Genomic DNA, 9,373 nt, shown 5'->3' on the forward strand with positions numbered 1-9,373 from the left:
CAACTTCAAAATCCCACAAGCCTCTCTCTCTTTCTCTCTCTCTAGGAAGCGCGGGCATTTACGGTGTCACATCAGGATAAGTTGGGGATTACTTTGATCCAAACTGTCTGCAGCACAAACGTGGGGTCAGCCGAGTTTTCTCTAATTTGCGCAATACGCCAGCCTGTCCTTCTCTCAGTCATTTAATAGCGTCCATTTCTGCAGATAAAAGTGTCTGGGCAATCATCCAAACAATACGGCGAAATATCACTTATTTATGTCTTTGTTGTGGTGGGGGGCTATTGTTTTGAATCTGACGCGTTTGTCTTGGTCCTCTCTTGAAAATTGCATCCGCGGGCTTCTGTCAAAGTGTCGGTGTACGAAGACTCTCCTCCTTCCTTCTAAAACCTTTTAGCGATACTTGCCTCGCGATCTCTATTTTGCCTCAGTTAACAGATGTTTGTGTCAGAACCTTAATCTTAAGAAAGTTAACCCTCTTGTGTGTGCCACTTTTTCTTTTTTTTTTGTTCAGCTGTAGACTTTCATCAGCTGATCATTATCTGTCAGCGCGGTTTCCCTTTGAGTTAAACGGAAACATAAGAACCCTGCATTTATTCATTACGCTCTCATTCCCTTCTCATTTTCTCCCATCTTTCCACGCATTAGAGTTCAGAAACAAAGATCTAACTGCAGTCTAATGAATGCACCAGTCTTTGGCACCTTTTAGCCCTGCTCAATTTATTTCTTTGAAATGTTAATTATTGTATGTCTCCTGTTAGAAAAGAGAAAGGTGTTTAAACTCCAGCTGTAACACGTTGTGCTGACCTTAATGCTTTTGAGCTGCTTGCACATTTCCAACCTAACACCTAGTGCTTTCTGTGTGGACGATAATAGTAAAGACTGGACTGATTCTCACTGGTGCAGTCCTTCGGATAAGTAGTTTCCACACTGAGAAAAGTTTTGAGTACAGGATAGAAATACGGAGTATAGGTGGAAATACAGTTCTGAAACAACCTGTACGCGACCCCCTGGTTACTATCCAGGTCTGGTGTAGTTCGTACCTGACCTGATAGAAATCTCTGAGTGGCTCAACGGCTGCAAGGCTGACTGGCTTTCAGGGTGCAGAGCTGCAGAGATTTGTTTTAGTGGAGCTCAGGATTTTGCACCTTGAGAGGAAGGAGGGAAGAAAAAAAAAAAAAACAGAACATCATTTATATAAAAAATACTATCAGGCTTTTGTGTAAATGAGCAGCTGTGAAAACAACACTTCCTATTACTGCCCTAATTATATCTTTTCTCTGTGAATTTGCATATTTTATTCCCCTCCTCTTCATTATGGGGGACTGCGCTTCCATTTTGATGTGGTTAAAAAAAAAAAAAAAACACACATAAAACAAAGAAAGAAAGAGATGAAGGACCGGTGGGAGGAAAGGAGAGGGGTGCGCTGGCGGCCTCGTATTGAGCATTTTCCAGTTGATTTTGTTGAAGGCTTCTCAGCAGCGTAGCTAAATAAGCAGCGGCATGCTAATGAATGGAGAACGAGTGTGATAATTTACCAGACAAAGAATGGAGGACTGTGAGAGATAGGAGCCAGAGGGAAGGGAGGAGGCAGGGGGAGCGAGGGGCAGCACAATATTGAAAATATTTTGAGAATGTTTGTCTTCAAATAATTATTTAACACCTGTCTCAAGCCTATATGCCTGATGGTTCTTTTTTTTTGCCAAGCCCATGTTAATAATGCTTAGAGTAAATATTCACTGTGTCGCAAATACGGCAATTTCACGCACTGTACACACAGTCAGCCATGTGTTTCATGTTTTTGCATGCATAAAGAGAGAAAGGGAGAGAGGGGGAGAGAGGGAGAGAGAGAGAGGGCTAAACTCAGAGGACACTAAAACGACAACATTGAAGCGCAGACTGTGTCTGTCCTCTTTCTAAAAGGACGATGTGACGAAGGCAGTAAACAGTCTGTGAGCAGTCTGTGGGCTCTGAGATTATTTCTTTGTTACCAGCAGAGCCACCAGTGTTGCTGAGCACTGCCGTGGAGCAAATCCTCCTAGAGAGGCCTGATTGGATTTTTGTTCCAGGGAGCCTTTTGTGTTAGCAGCATAGGGACTAGATAATAGAGGTTGATGCCACTCTGTCTCTGTGTTATGGCTGGTGGATTGAGTTTTTGCACTGTGTGTGTGTGTGTGGGTGTGTGTGTTTACAGGACACACTTGTTTGTCTTAACAACAACTATTTGCAACTTATTGTGTCATTTTTGCTTTAGAGAACATCCGGGCATTTTGGCAATGATGGAGACAACTTTTACTAAAATGGGGCCACTACTACTAAGATAAATAGTTAATGTATACCTTTCACTCTACTGAACGAGAATATTCTATTCTGTATTCTATGATCCGAGCTGGGCAAACTGCACCGCAGGTATACTTACGTTGCCAGGAGACACCGCAATGCCTCGGTCAAGGTCATTATCAGCCTTTTCTCAGTTTTTTTTTTAATATATTTTTTTGGGCTTTTGTTGCCTTTATTATAGATACAGCTGAAGGTAGACAGGAAAGGGGGGCAGAGAGATGGGGGATGACATGCAGTAAAGGGCCACAGGTCGGACTCGAACCTGGGCCGCTGCAGTAAGGACTCAGCCTCGGCACATGGGTCGCCAGCTCTACCCACTGAGCTATCCCGGCAACCCCAGCCTTTTCTCAGTTTGTGCCTCAGTTCCTCTCTAACAGATCTACTGTATGTCTGGTGTATGTGAGCCCCGTGGATGTGCATGTTGAATACTATATGTATAAATAAAATAAAAAAAATACATTATTGATTTCTGTAGGGGAAAAGTCCATTTTTAATTGCCCTGCTTTCACAAGCAGATCAGGCACCAGGTTCAGCTGCAGAGCAGCAGCACCGGGCTGTCTCCAGAAAACTTCAGCACAGCAGACACTGGAGTCCTTTCAATCCAGGAAAGATTTTCAGCTCATTATGTGCTCCTGTGCGAGTGTGACTTTGTACTGACCTCTATTGGAGACCAAGGAATGATACAAATGGATTTGTACTTGTCAGTCATAGACATCAAGCCAGTTAAAGCAAACTTTAAATTGAGATGTTTAGGGAAGTGCTAAGGTTTCCAGGATTGTAATATTTAAAGGTATTTCTCTTTGGTGACTAAGTCATTGGGAATCATGTGGTCTTTTGGACAGGAACACTTTTACTTATTGCACCTTTAAAAAAACAGTAAGAATAGAGGTGAACTGTTTGTCGACTGTTTGCTCGCTGATAGAACCAAATGTGTCTTAGCAGTGAGACAAACTGTGTTTCCCATTGTCACGTCAGCTGGCTTCCTGCATCTGGACAGCGGAGGACATGCATGACATGCGACGTACTTTTTCACAGTCGGAGCAGGAATCCCAGGAAATGTTTGTCTGTCCCGGCGGAAGACAACATTTAGTGACATGTTGTGATTTTATTTCTTTTCAGTGCAAAGTACAGCTTCACTCGGGAGGCATCTGACTTTGTCCTACATGATAACACCCAAACACTGTAGGATTATTTTAGCTTTTATATGTATTCACAAAGATAAAACAATAAAAATGTTAAACAGAATCAGCATAGAAGGAGGGGGACTCTGTGGCGTTAACAAACTTAAATAAACTGTCAAGATTCACAGCTCTTTTAACTGAAATAATCAGACAACTGCTGGCTTTTGATGTGCTTTTTTCCATCACAGCGGCTTCACCGACGCTCAAAGCATTAGGCAGTTAGAATCAATCCTAACCTCCTTCAAGTGTACAGTCAGCTGCAGCAGTGATTCTGTGCAGGGATTTGAGATCGGTCACCTTGTCTGTCCTTGACTTCTCTGTGCATGGGTGTGGGTCTGTGTCTTGCTGGTTGGTGGTTAAATAAAGGCCGCTAGTTGTCAAAGCACTTTGCCCCTCAACATGCCCTCTGCCCCTCTCATCTGATCCCCCACCCCATCGGCGCAGGCCCGCCTCCATCCCCTGGCGTGGAGCAAGCTGCTGTTTGGCCCGTGTTTTATCTGCTATTATCTGTCAGATGCTGTGCACCTGTGAGCCTGGCTGCCCCTCTGCATGACGGGCGGCTGTGGTCGCTGGTCCAATCCCAGCGGCTCCCTGCTGTCAGCTGCTGCAGCAATGAGAAGTTCTCTGGCTGCCTCCGTCTCTGTCTGACAGCAGCCCTGGAGGAAAGGGTAAGAGAAGCACAGGGAAGAGAAGGAAAAGGAGGAGGGGGGGGATTCCATTAAGATGAGCTGTATTCCCACAGACCAAAGCCTGCCCACCAGCCATGTGCTGCAGCTCACCTGGCTGCCAGATAAGTGGAGATTAGAGGAGAGTAGACGGTGGAAAAGGTATTAGACGTAAAAGAAAAATTCTCTCTGAAACCCGGGGACAGCCTTGATACTTTTAGGATTTCTTGTGTCATGTCTGACATTTGATGCTGACACTGAAAGGGCACAGCGACAATTCACACTTCCATTAAACAGATGTGGCAATCTGAACTCTTTCATATACTTTTGCTTGTTTGTACCCCATAGTCCATTGTTTGACGTGGTGTTGCAGCGGTAAAAATTACAATTTTGCGAGCTTCCTCTCTAGTTAGCAGAGAATAACAGTCTGGTGACAGTGCTGAGATCAATACAAGTCTGCAGCAGGAGGTAGAGCGGCCCTAATGAACCGAATTGACTGGAGCTGAAATATGATCAGTATTTCTCTGGTGGTCATTATGTTCCTTATGAAGAAGATCAATGTCTCCTAGGTGGATCACTGAGTATGCACAGCATGACGGCAGGGCCAGCACTGATACCATTCTAAATACTTAATGAAGGATTTATTCACAGTAAGGTTTGCCACTGTGTGTGTGTGTTTGTGCTCTGTGCTATGTCTGCCTCTCTTTCAGTCAAAGGTCTTTCAGGTTTTCAGGCCCTGCAGCATTTGTAACTGATGTGCTTATACGAGGCTTTGCTGTTCATTTCATGGGCTATCACTTTTTAAATTGGTCAATGCCTTCTTCACGGTTGATTAGCAATTTATGCAGAGCTAATTTAGAGGCATAATAAGAGAAAGTCTGGTGAGAAGCCTCCAACCAAAACAGAAAAAAAAAAAAAAAAAAAGGTTTTACCGCGGACAGTAAACAGCTATGATTGATTGTAGTAGCGTTTTGACCATAAAAGATGCGGACATCTCTCTGAATCTGTCATCTTCTAACCAGATACCCTCATTCTAATCTGTGCTACCCTGATCTTAGAGCAGAAAGTTGACTTAATGATCCCTCTGTCCTGGCTGTCTAACGCCTGGCATCATCACTTTGCTGGGTCTGGTGTATGCATACTGCTGCTCCGGCTGCCTGCCTGTCCTGCCAACCATCATCACGCACACACCTGCTGTACCGGCATCTGCAGCAGCACCACCCTGCCGGCTGGCACGGCTGCCTCCTTTAGATTGGCTCTCCGCATGCCGTGAAGTTAATGTACACACTCCCGAGCATCACAGACATTTTTCACCTTAGCTCGTACCTCGTCTCCAGCTCGTTCTCTCGGTCACACATATAAACGCGATGCATAAGATGCTCTGGAGCACAAAAGGGGTCGGTAATTTTAACTGTCCATCCATCTGTCCGTTTGTCTGTGGGAACTCTTTATGATTCCAGGCACAACGCTGCAACGATGACGTGTGTACCCGCAGTCTAATTCCATCATCAGCATCATTACTGCTATTATCCCGTGTCTCCCTTTAATGCAGGCTAATGGATGACCAATAAAGATAGATGAGCCTGGCAGTGTGGAGCTAATAGACAGGACATGATGTCTGGCTTCTGTCCTGACTCGAGACTTTAGCCGAGCAACTTCCCTCGCAGATAAAAACACATCTAAAATATTATCTCGAGTCATTCCACAGCTTTAATGAAACGCTGTATGCTCAGCTAATTAGCGTACCAACAGTTTAGGACAAATCAAGGCAGATTTTGTGTGGACACTAATTATTGAAAAAGGAGCAGTGTGGATTTAATAAACAGCGGCTGTGAATTTTAATTCTTGTAACAACAGGCACACACAATTTTACTGATATTTTCTGTCTTATCATTTAATAGCATTTTGGGGATAAAAAGTGTAGGTTCATATACGGAGAGAGAGAGAGAGAGCCTGTAAATTCACATAATTAGAAATGTTCTGTTTTGATAAATATCCCATCTCTGTCTTTTGTAGAGTTTATTTAAACACGTTATTCGTCCTTCTTCAATCCTCTTAAATAATTATAAATGAAATGACATCAATTTTATTATCTTTTAAATATAATAGGCTTTTAGTTTTTGCTTTTAATCCTTGCTGTTGCGGAATCGAATTTACATTACAGTAACGATGTCTTTAATAGTAGCACACACTGAAAACACTGAAACAGCAGCAGCAACAACAGTTTCCTAATAAATCACAGGTTTGTTAAAAAAAAATATAAACCGTACAGAAGCAAAAATTCACCTCATCCTTAAAAACTAAACATTTCAGATTACTGTATACCCATTTAAAAATAAAAACGTTCCAATCCAAGCCAACAATGGGGACACTTGCGACTTGAGAACTTGAAAGGGGTTTCAGTTTCATTAAGACAAAATGTTCTGCTACACAATTAAAGTCCATGAATATGTAACTAAGTGGCTTGGGTTCCATTTAGATATGGTGGAAAAATATAAAATGACCAAAAATCACAGAGTGAGCAAAGAAACTCCTCTGACTAAAAATGTGCACAAGGTGTGCACAAAGTAAGGTAACAAAATAAAACTCTTTTTGGGGGGGATTTATTTCCCATGATGCAAGCTTTCCAGTGCCGGAAAATGTTGTATTTGTAAAACATTCATAAAGATTACAGAAAATAAGTGGAAACTGTTAAATGTTTGCATCCCTAGTTGTCAAACTTACATTTAATAAAAAAAAAAAATCAATTAAAAAAAAATCAATACATTTAATGAGGGATGTCTTCCATTCAGGTGATCCAGTCCCAGGTTTTATTAAAGTGCATGCTGCTCACTTGCTTATGTTTTATGGACGTTAGTATTCAATTAATAAAAGCCTAATCAGAATGTAAATGCCTTACATAACTACCTCATTCAGAACAGACTGGTTCAGAGTACATTTTCAATCAGATTGAGAGGGGTGGTATAAAGCTTTGCTTGTCCTTTTAATAAGAACATATGAGTACCTTATAACCTCCCTTAGGAAAAAGTAGTATACTTGAAGTTTATTTTATTAAGTATACTTGAGTATAAGTATAAGTATAGTAAGTATACTACAGACCATGTACTTGTAGTGTACTAGAAAGTATACTTATTTAATACTTCTTCCGGCTAAATTGGAACGTTTTAAGTATATAAAAGTATACGTTAAGTTTACTTATAAAAGTATACTTTAAGTATACTTTTATAAACTAAAATGTAGACTAGAAGTACATACCTAGTACACTAGCAGTATATAGGCGAGTGTACTTGTAGTGTACTAGAAAGTATACTAATTTAATACTTCTTCCGGCTAAATTGGAACGTTTTAAGTATACTTTAAGTATACTTTTATAAACTAAAATGTAGACTAGAAGTACATACCTAGTACACTAGCAGTATATAAATGAGTGTACTTGTGCTATACTTAGAGTATACGTTTATAAACTAAAAAATGAACTAGAAGTATATAACTAGTACAGTAGTAGTATATTGAAGAGTGTATTTGTGGTATACATAAAGTATACTTTTATAAACTAAAATGTGGACTAGAAGTATATACCTAGTACACTAGTAGTATATAGATGAGTGTACTTGTGGTATACTTGAAAGAGTACTTTTGTAAACTTAAAATTACCTTATAAAGTATACCTAAAGTATACTTTTATAAACTTAAAAATGTTCCCATTTAGTCCGTAGAAGTATTAAATTAGTATACTTTCTAGTACACTACAAGTACATGGTCTGTAGTATACTTCCTATACCTATACTTATACTCAAGCATACTTAATAAAATGAACTTCAAGCATACTGCTTTTTACTAAGGGCTGATAACATGGGGTCAACGGTGGGTAATGTGATGTGTTTCCAGGAGAGACATAAATGTGGCTGAAGCTAAAAGACGAGTTGTTCAAACTAACTTTTTCTATCGAGTGAATTCACTTTTTTCCAACACAACAACTTCTTCTGTTATATTTCTGGCAGATTAAAAGCTCCTCAGTCAGCAGTTCCACGCGTCCTCTTTTTGCTATGACAAGTTCAAAAGTCCCCTCACGTGGAGCCCAAACCTGTGGCTGAATAGAGTTTTAATTTCCATTACTTTTTTTTTCCACTTGTGCTTTCCCTGCTGTGACATTTTTCAGTGAAAATGGGCCTGTCGGGACCCACTGTAATAAGCTAGAGACATGTCGGTCACTGACTGTCTTCACATCTAATAAGGCAAAAAGGTAAACACCTGTAGTTTGAACAAGAGTTTCTGTCTATATATATATAACTACTGGAACTATAAAAGTCCCTTCAAAATAAAAGTGATAACACAACAATCCTATTCAGCACTTGAGGTTAAAGTGGAAACGCAGCCATGTTTATATGTATATCTCCATGGCTTTCCAGACCTACAGAGATTTAATTTTTTATCTACATTACCTGACCCTAGCACATAATGGAGTTAGTTTAGAATGATCAACTTTTACTCTGTCTTTCTACAGACTTAGATATTTCGTTTACCTTCACAAATTATATCTTCACAATAAGGATACTACACAACAAAGTTGTTTAAATTCTTATTAAACTTCTTGAGCCTACGGGAATACCATCGTGAGGTGTTCCCTTTCAGCTGCTGGCCACTTCAAACACAGAAAGCCCCGGTAACTGAGCAGCCTTATGCTGACAAGCCCAGCTTTGAGGACAGGAGAGCCATTGAACAGAAGCTTAGATTAACAATAATCCTCTGTTCGACTTGTTCAGAAGCTGCTCAGATCTCTCGTCTATCACTCTCATTTCTGAAATAGTTTGTGGGAGAAGATATAGACGATAAAAGTGTCTCAAAAACTTCAAAATAACTCCTGGTCCATTTACTTTAAGATGTGATAAACTATAACGTCTGTAAGTGTATTGGAATAACTGTTTGAAGAAAAGTGAAGTGAGCCGGTGTCTCAGATCAATAGCTGGCAGATGTAACCCTTCCCTTGTATGGAAAACAGCCTAAAATACTGCTGCAATAACGGAAATGAAACGACTTGTATTATGTTCTCAGAGTTATTGCTTCGTTTGTTTGTTTTTAAATTCCCCCTGTATACATCTCACAGACTCTGGGACCAGTCATACAGTACAATGAACAAACATCATGAGAAAGCTGGCATTTGAAACAGGCCTAATCACAACTAAACTAAAT

The 9,373-nt window shown here is 40.5% G+C and overlaps 1 protein-coding gene across 1 annotated transcript in view; it reads left to right on the forward strand.

Annotated features, from left to right (window-relative positions):
* The window catches only part of agbl4 (AGBL carboxypeptidase 4), a 256,733-nt gene that overhangs the window by 177,410 nt on the left and 69,950 nt on the right, over positions 1 to 9,373 (forward strand). The window lies entirely within an intron of this gene.

Source organism: Chelon labrosus (genome assembly GCF_963514085.1).
Source record: "Chelon labrosus genome assembly, chromosome: 7".
Taxonomy (NCBI): Eukaryota; Metazoa; Chordata; class Actinopteri; order Mugiliformes; family Mugilidae; genus Chelon; species Chelon labrosus.